This window comes from Meles meles, chromosome 3, assembly GCF_922984935.1.
Source record: "Meles meles chromosome 3, mMelMel3.1 paternal haplotype, whole genome shotgun sequence".
In the NCBI taxonomy this organism is placed as follows: Eukaryota; Metazoa; Chordata; class Mammalia; order Carnivora; family Mustelidae; genus Meles; species Meles meles.
This window is the reverse complement of record NC_060068.1, coordinates 27,990,050-28,007,719: the sequence shown is the minus strand read 5'-3', so window position 1 is coordinate 28,007,719 and position 17,670 is coordinate 27,990,050. Positions and strand designations below refer to the sequence as shown.

Here is a 17,670-nt window from a genome sequence, read left to right as displayed (position 1 = left end):
CTGCTGCATCAGGTATACTTGGACCCAAGCTTAAACATGTCACCTCGGGGTCCAAGTCCCTACTCCACTGTGTCACGTGTACTTGGGCCCAAGCTTAAGCTTGTCAAATAAACCCTTGTGTGATTGAATCCGTGCTTGGCTCCTTGGTGGTCTCTCGGACACGGAAACTCGGGCACAACATCTATTCTCTTCCATTGATCGATGTGTCCATTTTGCAGCCAGCACCGTTCTGTCTTGAGACTACATTTTTGTAATACAGCTTGAATTCAGAATCCTCATCCATCCAGCTTTAGTTTCCTTTTTTGAGATTGCCTTGTTATTTGGGGTCTTTTGTGGTTCCATACAAATTTTAGGATTGTTTGTTCTAGCTATGTGAAAAAATGCTCCTGGTATTTTGATAGGGATTGCCTTAAATGTGTAGATTGCTTTGGGTAGCATAGACATTTTAGTTTAGTTTAGTTTCTAGATATGCAATTAGCCATTATTAGCTTTTAATATAGTGTTCAGTGATTCATTAGTTGTGCATAACACCCAGTGCTCACCACATCACATGCCCTCTTTAATGCCCATCACTCAGTTACCACATCCCCTCACCCACCTGCCCTCTGAAACCCTCAGTTTGTTTCCTGGAGTCAAGAGTCTCTCATGGTTTGTCTCATTTGCTGATTTCTCCCCATTCAGTTTTCCCTCCCTTCCTCTATGATCCTCTGTGCTATTTCCTATATTCCACATATGACTGAAATTATATGATAATTGTCTTTCTCTGCTTGACTTATTTCACTTAACGTAATCCCTTCCAGTTCCATCCATATCGATGCAAATGATGGGTATTCATCCTTTCTGATGGCTGAGTAATATTCCATTGCATATATGAACCACTTCTTCTTTTTCCTTATATCTGTTGAAGAACATGTGGGCTCCTTCCACCGTTTGGCTATTGTGGACATTGCTGCTATGAACATTGGGGTGCATGTGCCCCTTCTTTTTCTACATCTGTATCTTTGGGCTAAATAACCAGTAGTGCAGTTGCTGGGTCATTGGGTAGCTCTATTTTTAAAGTCTTGAGGAACCTCCATACTGTTTTCCAGAGTGGCTGCACCTGCTTGCAGCCACTCTGACCACCAACAGTGTAAGAGGGTTCCCCTTTCTCCACAGCCTCACCAACATTTGTTGTTCCTTGTCTCATTAATTTTAGCCATTTTGACTGGTATAAAGGGCTGATATCCAAGATGTATAAAGAAATTATCAAACTCAACACCCACAAACAAACAAAACATTTGTTTTGTGGGTGTTGAGTTTGATAATTTCTTTATACATTTTGGATATCAGCCCTTTATCTGTAGCATCATTTGCAAATATCTTCTCCCATTCCATGGGTTGCCTCTTAGGTTTTTTGACATTTCCTTTGCTGTGCCAAAGCTTTTTATTTTGGCAAAGTCCCAAAAGTTCATTTTTGCTCTTTTAGGATAGAATGTTCTATATAGTTCTGTTAAATCTTTCCAAAGAATCCCTGTGTTTATAGTGGGGGGTGGGGGTGGAAAATGGCAGCTGGCAGCTCCCTTGTTTTCAGAGAAGTCCTGTACATGCTCCAAAACCATTACAAATAGGTCTGTCTCCCATTTGCCCCCTGGCATTGTGTGAACTGCCATTTTCATGTTGCCTTCCGTGTGGACTGCTGTCTCTTGAAGGGATGCAACCCAGCTAACACTCACACTCCTGGCCAACCCTGTGGTGAGCCAGCATATTTTTTAAGTTCCAGGCTCCAAGTCCCGACTGTTTTTACAAACTCATGGATTTCAGTCCCTCTGGTTTTTAAAGCCAAATGTTATGTGGTTTAGTATTACCTCTGTGAGCTTAGGATGGGAAAGAGCATTTCTCTGCCCTCTCCATGTGTGTCCTCCTTGTGGCAGTCTCCCTCCACCTTTCGGACCTTCCTAACCTATGAGATACAGCTTCTTCACTGTATTTAGTGGTGGAGTTTGTTCTGTCAGTCTTTGGATCACTTCCTACTTTATTGACTGGGATACTGACTTAGTTTTAAACATGGAATGTGCTGAGCTCAGGGTCCCCCTACTGGGTTATATTTCTGATTTGTAACTCTGTGTGAAAACATATGTAGCCCTGCCTCAAATGTTTTTCCCCAGAGTACTCTCTTCTTTGTGATGATTATGTATCCTAAGTTGCTGTCCTTGGATACAATTCGAGTCCTTGGGCTGGAATAAGATCTCTTCCTTATTTTTTTTAAGGTTTTATTTATTTGTTAGAGAGAGAGAGAGAAAGCACAAGCAGGGGCGAGCAATGGGCAGAGGGAGAAACGGGCTCCCTGCTGAGCAAGGAGCCCGATGTGGGACTGGACTCGAGGACCCTGTGATCATAACCTGAGCCGAAGGCGGATGCTTAACCAACTGAGCCACCCAGGCATCCCACTTCCTTTTTTTTTTTTTTTTTTTTTCAGAAATCCTACAAGGTTTGTTCATTTTGTGTTGACAATAAATGAGTCCCAACTGTACCAGAATTCAACTCTCTCTCACTGCTTGTCTTGCTGCCACCCAGTTTAGTCAAGGGGCCTTGTGCAGCCTTGACAGGGGCAAGCAGCCTGTCAGTTGCTCTCCCTGCTTCACTCTTGCACTCTAGTGTCTACTCCCCACATGACAGCCAGGACATCCTAGGACAGCAGACCATACCTTACCACACCTCAGCTCAAAGCTCTCCTCTTTACTCCGTGTCTTGCACAGACTGGCATCAGTCCCTCTTGCTCAGTTTCAACCATACTGTTTTTTGGCTTTCCTTGTTGGCCTTTGTATTTGCTCTTCCCTCTTCCTGAAGCCTTCTATCCCCAGATACTTTACCTGGTTTCTCCCTGACTCTCTACAAATTTCTGCTCAAAACGCACTTCCTGAGAGGTCTTCCTCATCACCTGCCTCTCTACCTTTCTTTCTCTGCTTTATTTTTGATCACAATACTTATCACTCCCAACATATAATAATTTTATTCTAGGTCTTTCTCTACTGGAATATAAGCTTCTTAAGAAACAGATTCTTTGTTTTCTTCTCTGCTGCCTCCAGGATCTTAGGTAGAGTAGGGCCTTCTCTGGGCATGGCAGTGGGGGTGAAGGCAGACCAAGCAAGCTGAGGAAAGGCAGCTAGCTCACTGGGGCACATGGGAGACTGTGAAGTGGGGTCAAGCTGGCCAAAAAGTCACGAAGGCCAAGTAAGCTACCAGAGAACTTGAATATTATCACAAACAGTATAGAAAACGCCATCTCCAAATGCTCGTGTCCTCCCTTTAGTCAGGGGCACAATGTGGTAAGAAACGATTTTCCAAAAGTTGTAAATAGACAACATAGATAAATAGTGACATTCTCCCTGACTCAACTTTCCTTAGGCTCCTCTTGTCACTGGCCAGACCCCCTGAACTCAGGAAATTTCTAGTAGAAGCTTCTGCATAACTGTCAATGTTTCTTGTAGAAACTAAACCGCTAGAAGCTTCTGTGTAGCTGTTAGTCTTAACTTTTAGAAACAAGCTAACAAACTACTGGAACAGAAAAAGAAACATTTGAGGGAGAGCCTGCCCAGATGAATCAGAAAGTGCGAGGAGTGACCAACAGTGACTTCAGCCTCATTATATTAAAATCCCTTTCTGAATATTCATCCCGCACCCTAAAGGAGCCTGAGTTTCCTCCTTTGGGGAGACACAGCTTTGGAAATTACTCCCTGTCATTTCCTTATTCATACGAATAAAGATGGCCTGCAACTCCACCTGGTGTAGTCTCTGTCTGTAACTCACTGGGGAGCAGGCACACTTTGGTTCAGTAACTCTTTGAGCCCTTTTTTCAGAGAGGCCTCAACCTTGGACTTCCACGTTCCTCCTTGCAGAGTCTTTTTTTTTTTTTTAAGGTAAAGTGGTATTTACCCCAAAGATACAGATGTAGTAAAAAGACATCAAAGGCTTCAGTTTAGGTCTTAATCCCGGGATCCAGGGATCCAGTCCAGGGATCAGGTCCAGGGATCAGGCCCTGGATCCGGCTCCCTGCTCCCTGCTCTCCCCTCCCTTCTTGGCAGGGAGCCTGACTCTCCCTCTGCTTCTACCCCCTGCTCATGCTCTCTCTCACGCTCTCTCCCTCTTTCAAACAAATAAGTAAAATCTTAAAATAAATAGAATCCAAAACCTCTTTTTACAAATAGAATAATGAACAAATTAGGAGTTGTAGTAAAACAGCACAAGGGGCAGAAGAAATCAGAGAAGCACATCATAGTTTAACTCTACTGTAACACCTGAGGTTGTCAAAAAGTAAAGCCTCTCAATCTTAGAAAATACGGGTAATCCTTCATCACACATCTCTGTTTTTACTTCCTATTTTATTTTTGCTTTTAATTTATGTTAGTTAACATATAGTGTAGTATTGGTTTCTGGAGTAGAACTCAGTGATACCTCACTTCCTATTCTTGACGTTAGATTCTAGAACCTAAAAATACTCAAATTAGTATTATATCTAGTTATCTACTGCCAGAAACATCTTTTGTTATGTTGTCCACAGCAGCTAATGCTGCTGAAACCTCTTTGATTAGACTCCAGTCATACCCCCTCAACTGCTTAAAGAGAAACAATATCAAGGCAAAGGTACGGGACCCTAACAGACAAATCCTAGGAGAAGTAATACAGCCACTACTCAAGCTGAGATTGAATAATATGCTCATTGTCACACATCTCCAGACTGTATGCTCACAGAGTACTTGGGGGAAAAAATCCATTATTCGCTGGGTACTAAAATACTGGGCAGTTTGCTCTTTTACACTATTTTTTAAAAATATTTTATTTATTTGACAGAGAGAAATCACAACTAGGCAGAGAGGCAGGCAGAGAGAGAGGAGGAAGCAGGCTCCCCGTAGAGCAGAGAGCCCGATGTGGGGCTCGATCCCAGGACCCTGAGACCATGACCTGAGCCAAAGGCAGAGGCTTTAACCCACTGAGCCACCCAGGTGTTAGGGTCTGTGATCAAAGGAACGAGACTGACACAAAGTGAAAATCAAGCAAAGTTTTATTTCGCGCCATGCATCAGAAACCAAACTGCATCAGAAACCAAACTGCATCAGAAACCAAACTGCCTCAGAAACCAAACTGCGTTAGAAACCAAACTGACTGGTAGGTGCCCAAGTCTTGTTGGGGACCACCGCCTCCCAGTCACTGGGATCTCTCCTGGAGGCTCCCTGCCTCACCCTCACTGTACCACAGACCCACTCCCGTTGTGGCTGCACCGTTGGCTCCTGAGAGGCTGCTCCTGATGGCGGCACTGCCCGAGGCAGCGTGGCTGCTTGCGGCAGCGCTGCTGCTGTTGCTGCTGCTGATACTCTGGCTCAGGGTGGCGTCGCTCGTGGCATTGCTGCTGCTGCTGCCGCTGGAGGTGGCGCCGCTGCTGCTGCTGCTCTGGGCGGTGCACGGGGCGATGCCGCTGGAGTTGGCGCTGCTGCTGCTGCGGCTGCTGCTCTGGGCAGTGCGGTGCACGGGGCGATGCTGCTTGAGGTGATGCCGCCATCACTGCTGCTCTGGGCTGTGCACGGGGCGATGCCACTCACTGTGGCGCCGCTGCCGCTGCTGCTCGCAGTGGTGCACGGGGCGAGGCCGCTCGCTGTGGCGCCGCTGCTGCTGCTGCTGCTCGCGGTGGTGCACGGGGCAGCGCCGCTTGTGTTACAGCTCAAGGCATCACCCCGTGCACCACCGCGAGCGGCACCGGCGCCACAGCGAGCGGCATCACCCGTGCACCGCCCAGAGCGGCAGCGGCGCCACAGCGAGCGGCATCGCCTGTGCACCGCCCAGAGTGGCAGCGGCGCCACAGCGAGTGGCACCGCCTCCTGCACCGCCCAGAGCAGCAGCGCAGCAGCGCCACAGCAAGCAGCACCGCCTCGTGCATCAGAGCAGCTGCGGCAGTGGCGCCACCTTGAGCTGTAACACGAGCGGCGCCGCCCCGTGCACCACCTCGAGCAGCAGCAGCAGCGGCGCCACAGCGAACTGCATCGCCCGGTGCACCACCGCGAGCAGCAGTGGCAGCGGCGCCACAGCGAGCGGTATCGCCCGTGCACTGCCCAGAGCGGCAGCGGCGCCACAGCGAGCGGCACCGCCTCCTGCACCGCCCAGAGCAGCAGTGGCAGCGGCGCCACAGCAAGCGGCACCGCCTCGTGCACCAGAGCAGCTGCGGCAGCGGTGCCGCCTTGAGCTGTAACACGAGCGGCGCTGCCCCATGCACCACCGCGAGCAGCAGCGGCGCCACAGCGAGTGGCTTCGCCCATTGCACCACCGCAAGCAGCAGCAGCAGCGGCGCCACAGCGAGTGGCATCGCCCCGTGCACAGCCCAGAGCAGCAGTGATGGCGGCATCACCTCAAGCAGCATCGCCCCGTGCACCGCACTGCCCAGAGCAGCAGCAGCAGCGGCGCCACCTCAAGCGGCATTGCTCCGTGCACCGCCCAGAGCCGCAGCGGCAATGCCGCGAGCGACGCCACCCTGAGCCAGAGTATCAGCAACAGCAGCAGCACCACCGCAAGCAGCCACGCCGCCTCGGGCAGTGCCGCCATCAGGAGCAGCCTCTCAGGAGCCAACGGTGCAGCCACACTGGAAGTGGGTCTGTGGTACAGTGAGGGTGAGGCAGGGAGCCTCCAGGGGGGACCCCAGCAACTGGGAGGCGGTGGTCCTCAGCAAGACTTGGGCACCTACCAGTCAGTTTGGTTTCTAATGCAGTTTGGTTTCTGATGCAGTTTGGTTTCTGATGCAGTTTGGTTTCTGATGCATGGCGCGAAATAAAATTTTGCTTGATTTTCACTTTGTGTCAGTCTCGTTCCTTTGATCACGGACCCTAACACCAGGCGCCCCTCTTTTACACTATTTTTAAAGACAGACCCCAAATCATTGACAGAATTGCTATAATTGGATCTGGGGCTACAGAGATTCCTCTTCACAGCTGACTGCTCCATGTCTGGTTATTCCAGGCTTGGGGCCACCAGGTCTGACTATTCCAGGAACAGTTGCTCCAAGACTGGCTTTTCCAGGTCTAGTTGCTCCAATGTGGGTTATACCAGGTCTGGCTGCTCCATGTTGGAAGGTTTTCAAAAGCGTTCATCAGGAATCCCTGGGAATAGGCATAGAAGCCTAGGTATTCTATAGTCACACTGTTGCTCTTGGCCAATTGTTTTCCTGCTGCCTCTTATATTTCATTCTCTGGTTCTGGAACCAGGTCTTCACCTGTTTACAGCAAAGGTTCAGAAAGTTAGAAAATTCTCGCATCTGCTGGAAACTGAGGTGTTTCTGTCTCTGAGATCTGTCACTGAGTACATATAGCTGGGTCTGAGAGAATATGGTTCTGGTCTTCTGTTTCTTGCTCTGGACTTTATCTTCCTTCTTCACTGTGCTCTCCTCTACGGAAGTGGGTAGAAGTCTATGGAAGTGGGTAGAAGTTTTACTCTAGGGCTGGTGATAAAATCAAGGTGTCCTGAATAGGCAGATCCATGGAGGAGGAAAGAGGAGAGAGGGTCTCCTTCTGGGGGGTCTCTGTAGATGACATTTGCAAGGATGCATAACTTTCTTCAGGCCCATAAGTCTCGGGCATTGAAGAGTCCCTAGAATTTTGGTGGTTCAGGATGAGGTGGGCACTGGGGATGAGCTGTATCCACACTTATTGCAAGGCCATTGTGATGCAAAAGGTAGCTGCCAAGTTGTCCAGACTGGGTAGGGAACAGTTTCCTGGGGCCACAGAGCCTTAGTTTGCCCAGAGCTATGAAGTCTAATTTTAATAATCCTAATAATAATAATAAGAATAGATGGATTTTATTTTAATAATCCTGATAGTTTATCCAGAATCCTTTCCCCTTGATATCCAATTGCTCTCCATATCTAATCAAATTCCTCATCCCCCACCATCCTCCAGGTGGTATCTCATGACTGGCCTGCCCTTAGCAGAAATCCTGTTAGCAAGAATCTCCCTACTCTCTCTTCTCAATCATTTTTCATCCACTGACTCTCATCCTGCTCCTTGACTACAAATTCTGGCTTGTCCTTGCTATATTTAGAATTGAGCCCAGTTCTATATGAGATTTCATATTTCCTACTATAGCAGTTTCTGAATAAAATCTGTTTTTACTACTTAATTACTGTCCAGCTCTTGTCCTCTTGCATTCTAGGCGTCCTAAGAGTGGAGTACTTAGCCTTGTGTAGCAGACCTTTTGGGGATTAACTGATTCCATGGGCACCTTTGATTAACTTGGCTATTTTATAATTTTGCAGGAGTAGAGGTTAACTTGGAGAAAAGTGATAGCAATACAAAATGGTTTCTGTTTGAGAGCAAGGCCAGAGATTCCTACTTAAGCAATATAAATAAAATTTGTCAAGAGATGCCCCTGAATTCTCTCTGGTAAAAAACAAACAAAAACAACAACAACACAACCCAAAAAACCCAAACCCAAGTAGAGATCACAACTTAAAGCACCACAGTTTATTACTTATCCTTGGGATCTTAACCTCCCTTCCATGTTAGCAATCTTTTTTCAACATTCCTTTGATTGACTCATTATTTTTTTAAAAAAAGGGGGGGTGGGCGCCTGGGTGGCTCAGTGGGTTAAAGCCTCTGCCTTTGGCTCAGGTCATGATCTCAGGGTCCTGGAATCGAGCCCGGCATCAGGCTCTCTGCTCCGCAGGGAGCCTGCTTCCTCCTCTCTCTCTGCCTAGTTGTGATTTCTGTCAAATAAATAAAATATTAAAAAAAAGAAAAAAGAAGTCCTTTAAAAAAAAATTCTTCAAAATTCCCTTTGGTCTTAGCATCATTTGTGTCTCTCATTAATGAACTGAATAAAATCTTGTCATGTGTGGATCATATATTGCAAGAGAGTCGTGTATTTTACTTTTCAAAATTATTTTTGCAAATGTCACCTCAGCAGGCCTTACTGATCATCCCAGTCTAAAGATACAACTTGCTACTTCACTGCCCTACTTTTGTTCCCACGGCCCGTGTTTTCATTGTGCAGATTGATTCCCTCACTAGCAGTCAGTTTTCTGGGGCAGGGGCTTCTGAGTTTGTTCATTGCTGTATTTTCAGTGGAGCCTCAATACTCAGTGAATGAATGAACGAGTGCGGGTCTGGAGCAGAGGAGCTGGGCCTTCCCACTGGTTGCGAAAACACACTAGCTGTTTTTTTGTTTTTTTTTTAATTTATTTATTTTTATTTGTTTATTTACAGCATAACAGTGTTCATTGTTTTGGCATCACACCCAGTGCTCCATGCAGTACGTGCCCTCCCTATTACCCACCACCTGGTTCCTCAACCTCCCAACCCCCCCACCCCCCCGCCGCCCCTTCATAACCCTCTAGTTGTTTTTCAGAGTCCATAGTCTCTCAGGGTTCATCTCCCCTTCCAGTTTCCCTCAACTCCCTCTCCTCTCCATCTCCCCATGTCCTCCATGTTATTTGTTATGCTCCACAAATAAGTGAGACCATATGATACTTGACTCTCTCTGCTTGACTTATTTCGCTCAGCATAATTTCTTCCAGTCCCGTCCATGTTGCTACAAAAGTTGGGTATTCGTCCTTTCTGATGGAGGCATAATACTCCATTGTGTATATGGACCACATCTTCCTTATCCATTCATCCGTTGAAGGGCATCTTGGTTCTTTCCACAGTTTGGCGACCGTAGCCATTACACTAGCTGTTTTTGCACTCTTTTGTTCACCGTCCCCCTAAATTCTTTTCCGGCTAGGCCTGACTTTTGGACTTCCCTGTCTGTCTCCGCACTGTCCAGTCTCAGCAAGATTCCTGCTGATCAGGTTAGCCAGAATCTCCCATCTTCGATATCTGATCATCCTGGATTATCTAATGGGGGTTCCTCATCCTCCACCACCTCCCAAGGTGGTATCTTACTACCCTGTCCGCCCGTTGGAGATAGAATTTCCCCCCCTTACCTTTGATGGTGTTTTCTCTTACTAATTTTCTGGGGGTCCCCCCCGCCCCGCATCTGGCTCCTTAGCTACAAAATTTCACTTTTCTTTGTTGTCTTCCGAATGGAGTCCAATCTCTTCCCCCACCTCCAATGCAAGACCCCACTGCAGTGGTCCCTACACCCACCCTGACAGCCGCCCTTAGCCTTCCTTACTGTACTTTAACAAGTGTCGCGAATGAATATATTTTTTTAATAGTTAGCATAATCGTTTTCTTTAGCACTGTTTCCCCGTTATCTCCAACCTCGAGTGTGCGACTTAGCAGAGGAGGAGAGGCGGATCTTGAAGGACGGCTGGGCAGGGACAGGAAGGCAGAAATACCGAATCTCAGTGAAAACTTGCCGCTTGCTCTGTGGCGAGTATATTTCCACGTGCTCTCCCTGGATTAACTGGCCGGGATTTCATCAGCGAGCGCCAGCGGCGGAGCCAGGCGTCTGGACGCTGCAGGTGGCCGCGCCCTGCAGGAGCCAGGATTTCTCCTTGCCTTTGCCGCTGCGGGGTTGCGCCTTCGGTGGGCCCGAAGCCTGCGCAGTGGTCACCAACCCGTTTAGTTTTCCAAGGATTTTGGGTCCGACGCCTGCGCAGTGGTCACGAACCCGTTCGGTTTTCCAAGGGATTTGGGTCCGACGCCTGCGCAGTGGTCGCCAACCCGTTTAGCTTTTCAAGGGGTTTGGGTCCGACGCCTGCGCAGTGGTCACCAACCCGTTCGGTTTTCCAAGGGGTTTGCGCTTGCCTCTCTTTTGGCTAGTTCGATTCTCTGCGCGGGAGACAAAGGTTGGACGGTTTGGGGCATCACAGACCCCGCACTCTTCGGAATTCTAGGCGAGCCGCAGGCAGGAGAGCAAGAGTAAGCCCGCGCGGCGGGGGCGGGACGTGGGCGGGGCGGGGCGGGGCGGCGTGGCGTGGCGTAGCTACCCGCACAGGAAGCGGGTTCTGCACAGCCAGGATTTGCTCCGGGTGTCAGGATGGCCGAGTGGTCTAAGGCGCCAGACTCAAGGTGTTCACCTTCCCTGCGGGTGTTCTGGTCTCTGAATAGAGGCGTGGGTTCGAATCCCACTTCTGACACATACCCTTTTTCCTTCCCAAAGGATCCCAAAATCATCCAGTGGCTGCTGACGCTTTCTTTTCTTTTCTTTTCTTTTCTTTTCTTTTCTTTTCATTTTTTTTTCTCAGAGGGCAGCCACTCTCAGAATATAATTTCGCTGCAGCCCTCCGTTACCTCCCTTTCCAGATCTGCGGTGGCGGAGGGACTGCTACTAGGAGAAGGAGGAGGTTCAGGCACCTAAAATTTAGCCAGTCGTGTTCATGCTCCCAATTTGTGTCATAAATCGTATATTTAGTCTAGCTTATCAGCACAAGCACTGGCAGGTCTTCCCTGGTGGTCTAGTGGTTAGGATTCGGTGCTCTCACCGCCGCGGCCCGGGTTCGATTCCCGGTCAGGGAATTTTTTTTTTTCCCCCCTTTCACTGCAAAACCTGTAATTCTATCGCAAAACTCACTTTTGGCAAAAAGTAACGATCAGAGGACAGTACTACGGTTAGTGAGAGCTGGCGGTGTGTTTGGCATTGTCGGATACCCCGATGCAGGCAGAACCAAATGATGCGAAAAGATATGCCTGGGGTTAAGAAGCCTCTCCAGGTGTCCAAGACATTTAGAAGGGGACCTGTCACCTAGAGGGGCTTCTCAGGGGCGTCTTAGCTTCTCACAACGACTCAGACAGTTGTTACTGGAAAGTAGTCTGGTCATTCTCCCCCATCCAACATCTACCTTTTTATTCTGAAGATATGTTGAAGAGTTAAAATACTGATAAAATACTGACACAACAAACACCGTTGTTCTCGCTACCTAGATACGACGTTGGTTAATATTTTTGCCGAATTTCTCTCTTTCTTTTTTTTTCTTGCACCCCCAGCTTGGCACCCATGTGAAAGTTGCAGACATCATTAGGCTATTCAACATTAACATATTATCCTATGCCAATTCATATTCAAATTTCTACCAATTGTTCCCAAAATATCTTTTGTATCTTCCCCATCTTCAAAACGGATTGGAAGGGAGCCAAACATATACAAAAACAAAGGAAAAAGAAATTTGAAAGTTCAAACTTCTAAATGTAACTTGGGATTGTTTTATGATTTTTCTATAAGTGGTACGATTATGAAAAGTCTTAATTTTCTTGTAATGTTATGCATATGCTAATTTTTATACCATGGGGATATAAAATTTATTAGCAGATGAATCACTTTATTTGAAGAACTGCTCACATTTTACACAAGAATCAGCTCAAAATGAATTATATATTTAAATATTACATATAAAACTATAAAAATTTTAGGAGAAAATCGTCAGGACTTAGGGCTTAGTGCAGAGCTCTTAGAGAACAACAAAAGTATAATCCATAAAAGAAAACATCATTAAATCAGACCTTGTAAAAATTAAAAATTTATTCTGCAGAAGACCTCATTAAGAGGATGATAAGACAAGGTATAGATAGAAAAAATATTTGTAAACCACATATCTGATAAAGGACTCATACGTAGGATACATAGAGAACTCTCAAACAGTGGTAAAAAGGTAAAACAATCCAATTAAAAAAATGAGCCAAAGACATTAATATATATTTTATTGAAGTACAAATTAAAATCACAATGAGATACCACCACTCTCTTTGCAGAATGGCTAAAATAAAAAGTAGTGATAACACCAAATGCTAGTGAGGATGAAGAGAAACTGGATCACTTATTCATTGCTGGTCAGAAGGTAAATGGTACTGCCACTCTGGAAGGAGTCTGGCAATTTTTTACAATATCAAACATGTACTTACATTACAACTCAACAATTACATTCTTAGGCATTTATCTCAGGATTGATAGAGAAATGAAAAACTTACGTTCACAAAAAAACCTTTACACAAATGTTCATAGCATATTTATTTGTAACAACCAAAACCAGGAACAGCTGACATGCCAGTCAGTGGGTGAATGGTTAAACAAACTGTAGAATAGGATTCCATAGACTAGCACCATAGAATACCATAGAATGCTACTTAGCAAAAACAACACATGAATTCTTGATATAGACAACAGCTTGGATAGAGAGCTCAGGTAATTATGCAGAGTGAAAGAATCAGTCTCAATCTCAGAAGGTCAAGTACTTTTATAACATTGGTGGGAGTAGAGAGTCAGGACCTCCCTGCCCAGACAAGTGCTGGGAGGAGAGAGCTTCGGAGGAAAAGATGAGATGCTGACTCACGCTCTTTAGGGTTATTAGGAAGACAGCTTCCCATTTCTCCATCTCTGCTGACTCTGTCTGACCTCAGAAGTCCTCTTCTGAAGCACTTAATGGACTGGTTAAAATAGGAAAGACAGGAAAAGTATTCATCTGTCTGAATGGTGGCCTGGAAACTGGCTTGAAGGAGGCTTTGTCATCTTCCCTGGACCTTCCTTTTTTCCTTCCCTCATTCCTTCTTTCACAGTTAAAGACTGATTGAGGAAATCATCAACAAAGTGCCAGGCTCTCTGTTACCTTAAATGTCTTTTGGAACAAGGGGCAATTGAATGAAGAAAGGCAAGAAGAAGGAAAGAAAAGAGACTGGGAGGAAGGGAAAAGGAAGGAAACGGACAGGGAAGGAGGAAGCGAGAGGGAGGGAGGGGGAAAATGGCCAAATGGACATGCAGAGTCAATTAAAGAGTAGACACATAATAGTGTTTATTAAATCACTGAAAAGAATAAGAAAAAGCCCCTGCCTTCAAGACCTTCTTATTTGCATAAGTAAATAGCTGTACTGAAAAATAACTCAACCACTCTATCCATCCTTCATTCAAATCTCTTCATTTAGTTACTCTGAAATCTGCCTGAATACCTGCGGAGCACAGGGACTCTCTTCCAGAAGGAGGTTGCACTGCAGTTGCTCCATCTCTGACCAGGCTTCTAGTGCCCCCCATGAGATTCCCAGAACAGAAGGAACTCAGCAGGCAAGGTCCTCCTTCCCCATCTCAGGGCTCTTTCCTCAGGCCCAGGCACCAGAGTACTTCTGATTCTCCATCAGCAGCTTGGTTTGGGTGGATGTGGGTGGCAAGAAGAGGGTGTGATGGGTGATTACATGGATCTCTGGGGTGAGCAGGGGTAGTGTTGTGGGCTTGGTGTGGACGTAAGTCTACATTACTGGAGGTAATTATCATGCATTTTGTGTTGAACAGAGAGATGACAGGTAGACGCAGCAACCTGTCTGTGTGAGGGTGTGTGTGTGCATCTCTGGAACCAGTGTGGAGGTGAATATATGGGCTTATGTCTCATAGCCTATGCCTTTCTTTAATCTCTCAGTCGGTATGTGGGTAATGCAACATACACTGTATATGGGTAATGCAACATTCCCAACATACATGTGTGGGAAGTGGCCACTGAATTCTGCTGTGTGTACCCAGAGCTCCAGAAATCATCCCCTAGTCCACAGAGAACTATAGGCAAAGGAGGAGAGTCTCACCCACTGCCCCTCTCTTTTATCACATAGCATGCAGGTATATTATATTTAAAATTGATACACAAAGATAAAAAGGTGAAAACTACATAATTTGTTTATTGTCTCTTGGAAAAAATGATTTATTTATCTTTAAAGATTTTATTTATTTATTTGACAGAAAAAGAATGCACAAGTAGAGGGAGCAGCAGGCAGAGGGAGAAGCAGGCTCCTTGCTGAGCGGGGAGCCCTTGGTGAGGCTCAGTTTCCAAGCCTGGAGGATCATGACCTGAGCTGAAGGCTGTCGCTTACCTACGGAGCCACTCAGGCGACCCCGAACAACGTAGTTTAGGCTGACACTCACAAAACATTTCAACAATACCGTTCAGTTTTGAAATCAATTTGAAGGGTCATGATGTACCAGTTATTTTATTTTATTAATTTATTTATTAATTATTAATTAATTAATTAATAATTAATAATTTATTTATTATTTATTATAATAATTTATTAATTATTTATTAATTTAATTGATTATTTAATTTGTCTCATCCAGAAACACTCTCATAGACACTCATAATGTTTCTTTAATTGAGATATAATTGACATATAACATTGTATTAGTATTGTATTAGTTTCAGCTGTGCAAAATAATGATTCGATATATGTATACATTGCAAAATGATCAGCACAATAAATCTAATTCACATCTATCACCTCACAGAGTTACATTTTTTTTCTTGTGATGAGAACTTTTAAGATCTACTCTTTAGTAACTTTCAAATATGCTCTTGTATATTGTATTGCCTTATTAAAAATAGTCACCATGCTATATAGTAAATCCCCATGACTTATTTATTTATTTATCTATTTAAATTTTACTTAGTTAACATATGGTGTGATATTGGTTTCTACAGTAGAAGTTAGTGATTCATCACTTACATACAACACTCCCTGCTCATAACAAGTGGCCTCCTCAGTATTCATCACCCACTTAGCCCATCCCACACACACCTCCCCCCATCAACCTTTAGTTTGTTCTCTATGATTTAGTTTGTTCTCTTAGAGAACAAACCTTTAGTTGGTTCTCTTATGATTTGTTTCCCCCTCTCCTTTTCCCCCCTTCCCTTATGTTTATCTGTATTATTTCTTAAATTTCACATATGAGTGACATCACCTATGAGTGACATCATATGGTATTTGCCTTTCTCTGCCTGACTTATTTGGCTTAGCATAATACTCTCTACCTCCATCCATGTGGTTGCAAATAGCAAAAGACTTATTTATTTTATAACTGGAAGTTTGTACTTCTTAACCGTCTTCATTTCACCCACCCCCACCTCCCACCTCATTTAAACCCAACTGCCTCCAAAGGGCCCCATCTCCAAACACCATCGCTTTGCGAATCAGGGCTTCCACATATGAATTTGGGAAAGAATGGATGACATTCAGTGCATGTCACCTTCCACCTCTCTAGTTCTCCCTAAGGGTAAGCGCATTGCCCCTTCTGTGTGTTGGGAGCCTCATGGGGGCAGAACTTGCAGGCTTAGCTGCCAGGGTGGGGTGGTGTTGGGGTGGTGTTGGGGGGTAAAAGAGGGGAGAGGAGGGGCAGAGTCCTAGCTCACAGCTGTGTAGGGAACAAGCGAATTGAGTCACTCTCTGGCCACAGTGTCCCCAGGGTAGAAGAGTCTCATGGTTGAGCACTTATTCTGAGCCAGGTCTGTACCTTTGATACTGTAATTCATTTAACAGGACAGCACTATTGCCTCAAAAGCAACAGTGTGCCTTGTACGAAAGCAAGACTCAAAGACACTAAGTAACTTGAAAGATCACACCACATATCCAGAAATGGTAGAAACAGCAGAGCCTGGCTCCTGGTCGCTCTGTATCTTCTGACTCCCCTCACCAGTGGAGTGGGCAAGGGAAGAGATGATGGCCGCCGCGGGCCCACCGTCCAGAGGCAGCCAGAGTGCTCAGGGAGCAACACAATTCCATCAGTCAAGCATGCATGGGGTCCCTAAATGTCCTGTACATTTTTTTTTCCCCTGCTAGAAATCCCTTTAATGGGCATCAGACTAATCTTTCCACAGCTGGGCAGACAAAAGCACAGTACTGTTTGCATTGAAGCTTTGGGAAACTATCTCTTCACGGTGAGTCAAGGAGTTTCTGGGATTCCCCTGGTTCTGCAAGAAGAAGGGGGTGAAGGACAGAGGACCTGGAGAGGTGGCGAGCTGGGGTGCTAACATGTTTACTGATGAGGCAACATCAACAGAAGCTCCCAAACCCTGACAATTCCAGCTGCTGTGTGATCCTGGACTGGGTCCTTCTGTAGCTTCACTGAGTTCTTGTTTGGTCAGAGCTGCTTATCTCCAGGCCTCAGACAGTAGAGGGCCATTTTGTTACCATGTGTCTTCCTAGGTGGCACTCAGTGCTTGTGAGGGCCCTCCCTAACTTCCTGCCCCCTTCTTCCTCCCTCCCTGTATGTTAAATAACTAAACTTTAAATAAAACTTTTAATTTTATTTATATATTTTTATTATTATGTTATTTTTAAAATTTAAAAAAGTATAAAAAATTTAAAACTTTTAAAAGAGGATATTAGCTCACACCTGTCAGAATGGCTAAAATCAACAACACAAGAAACAAGAGGTGTTAGGATATGAGCAACAGGAACCCTCTTGCAGTGTTTCTGGAATGCAAACTGGTGCACAGCTGCTGTGTAAAACAATATGGAGGTTCTTCAATTCATTAAAAATAGAACTACAATTGTGCAACAATTGCACTACATTTGGAGAATAACATAGGACAGATTTATCATCTTGAATAGAAGTTAAGGAGGAAAATCAGGCATTTACCCTGCCTTTCTTGTGTGGTTTTAAGCAATGGGTAAACAAAAAGGAAAGAGGGAGAAATATTCTTCATAAAAGTACTCTCACTAAAAAGAAAAAAAGAATAGTTTTTTTTTTTAAAGTTTTTATTTTATTTATTTGACATATAGAGATCATAAGTAGGGAGAGAGGCAAGCAGAGAGAGAGAGAGGAGGAAGCAGGCGCCCTGCCAAGCAGAGAGCCCGATGCGGGGCTCAATCCCAGGACCCTGGGATCATGACCTGAGAGAAAGGCAGAGGCTTTAACCCACTGAGCCACCCAGGCGCCCCAAAAAGAATCGTTTTTTAAAAATCATATTTTTAGTCTCCAATAAAACAGTGGATTTAATGGATTTAAGCATTGAGCATCAACAGC

The 17,670-nt window shown here is 45.4% G+C and overlaps 2 non-coding genes and 1 pseudogene across 2 annotated transcripts; 2 read left to right on the top strand and 1 right to left on the bottom strand.

Moving 5' to 3' along the window:
• Window positions 1-6,844: 6,844 nt before the first annotated feature.
• LOC123939183 lies at window positions 6,845-7,794 on the bottom strand (annotated as a pseudogene).
• Window positions 7,795-10,932: 3,138 nt separating this feature from the next.
• Window positions 10,933-11,038, top strand: TRNAL-CAA. Its single transcript has 2 exons — window positions 10,933-10,970; window positions 10,993-11,038. It is a non-coding gene; the product is annotated as a tRNA-Leu (tRNA).
• A 307-nt stretch (window positions 11,039-11,345) lies between these two features.
• Window positions 11,346-11,417, top strand: TRNAE-CUC. The gene has a single exon. It is a non-coding gene; the product is annotated as a tRNA-Glu (tRNA).
• The last annotated feature ends 6,253 nt before the right edge of the window (window positions 11,418-17,670 follow it).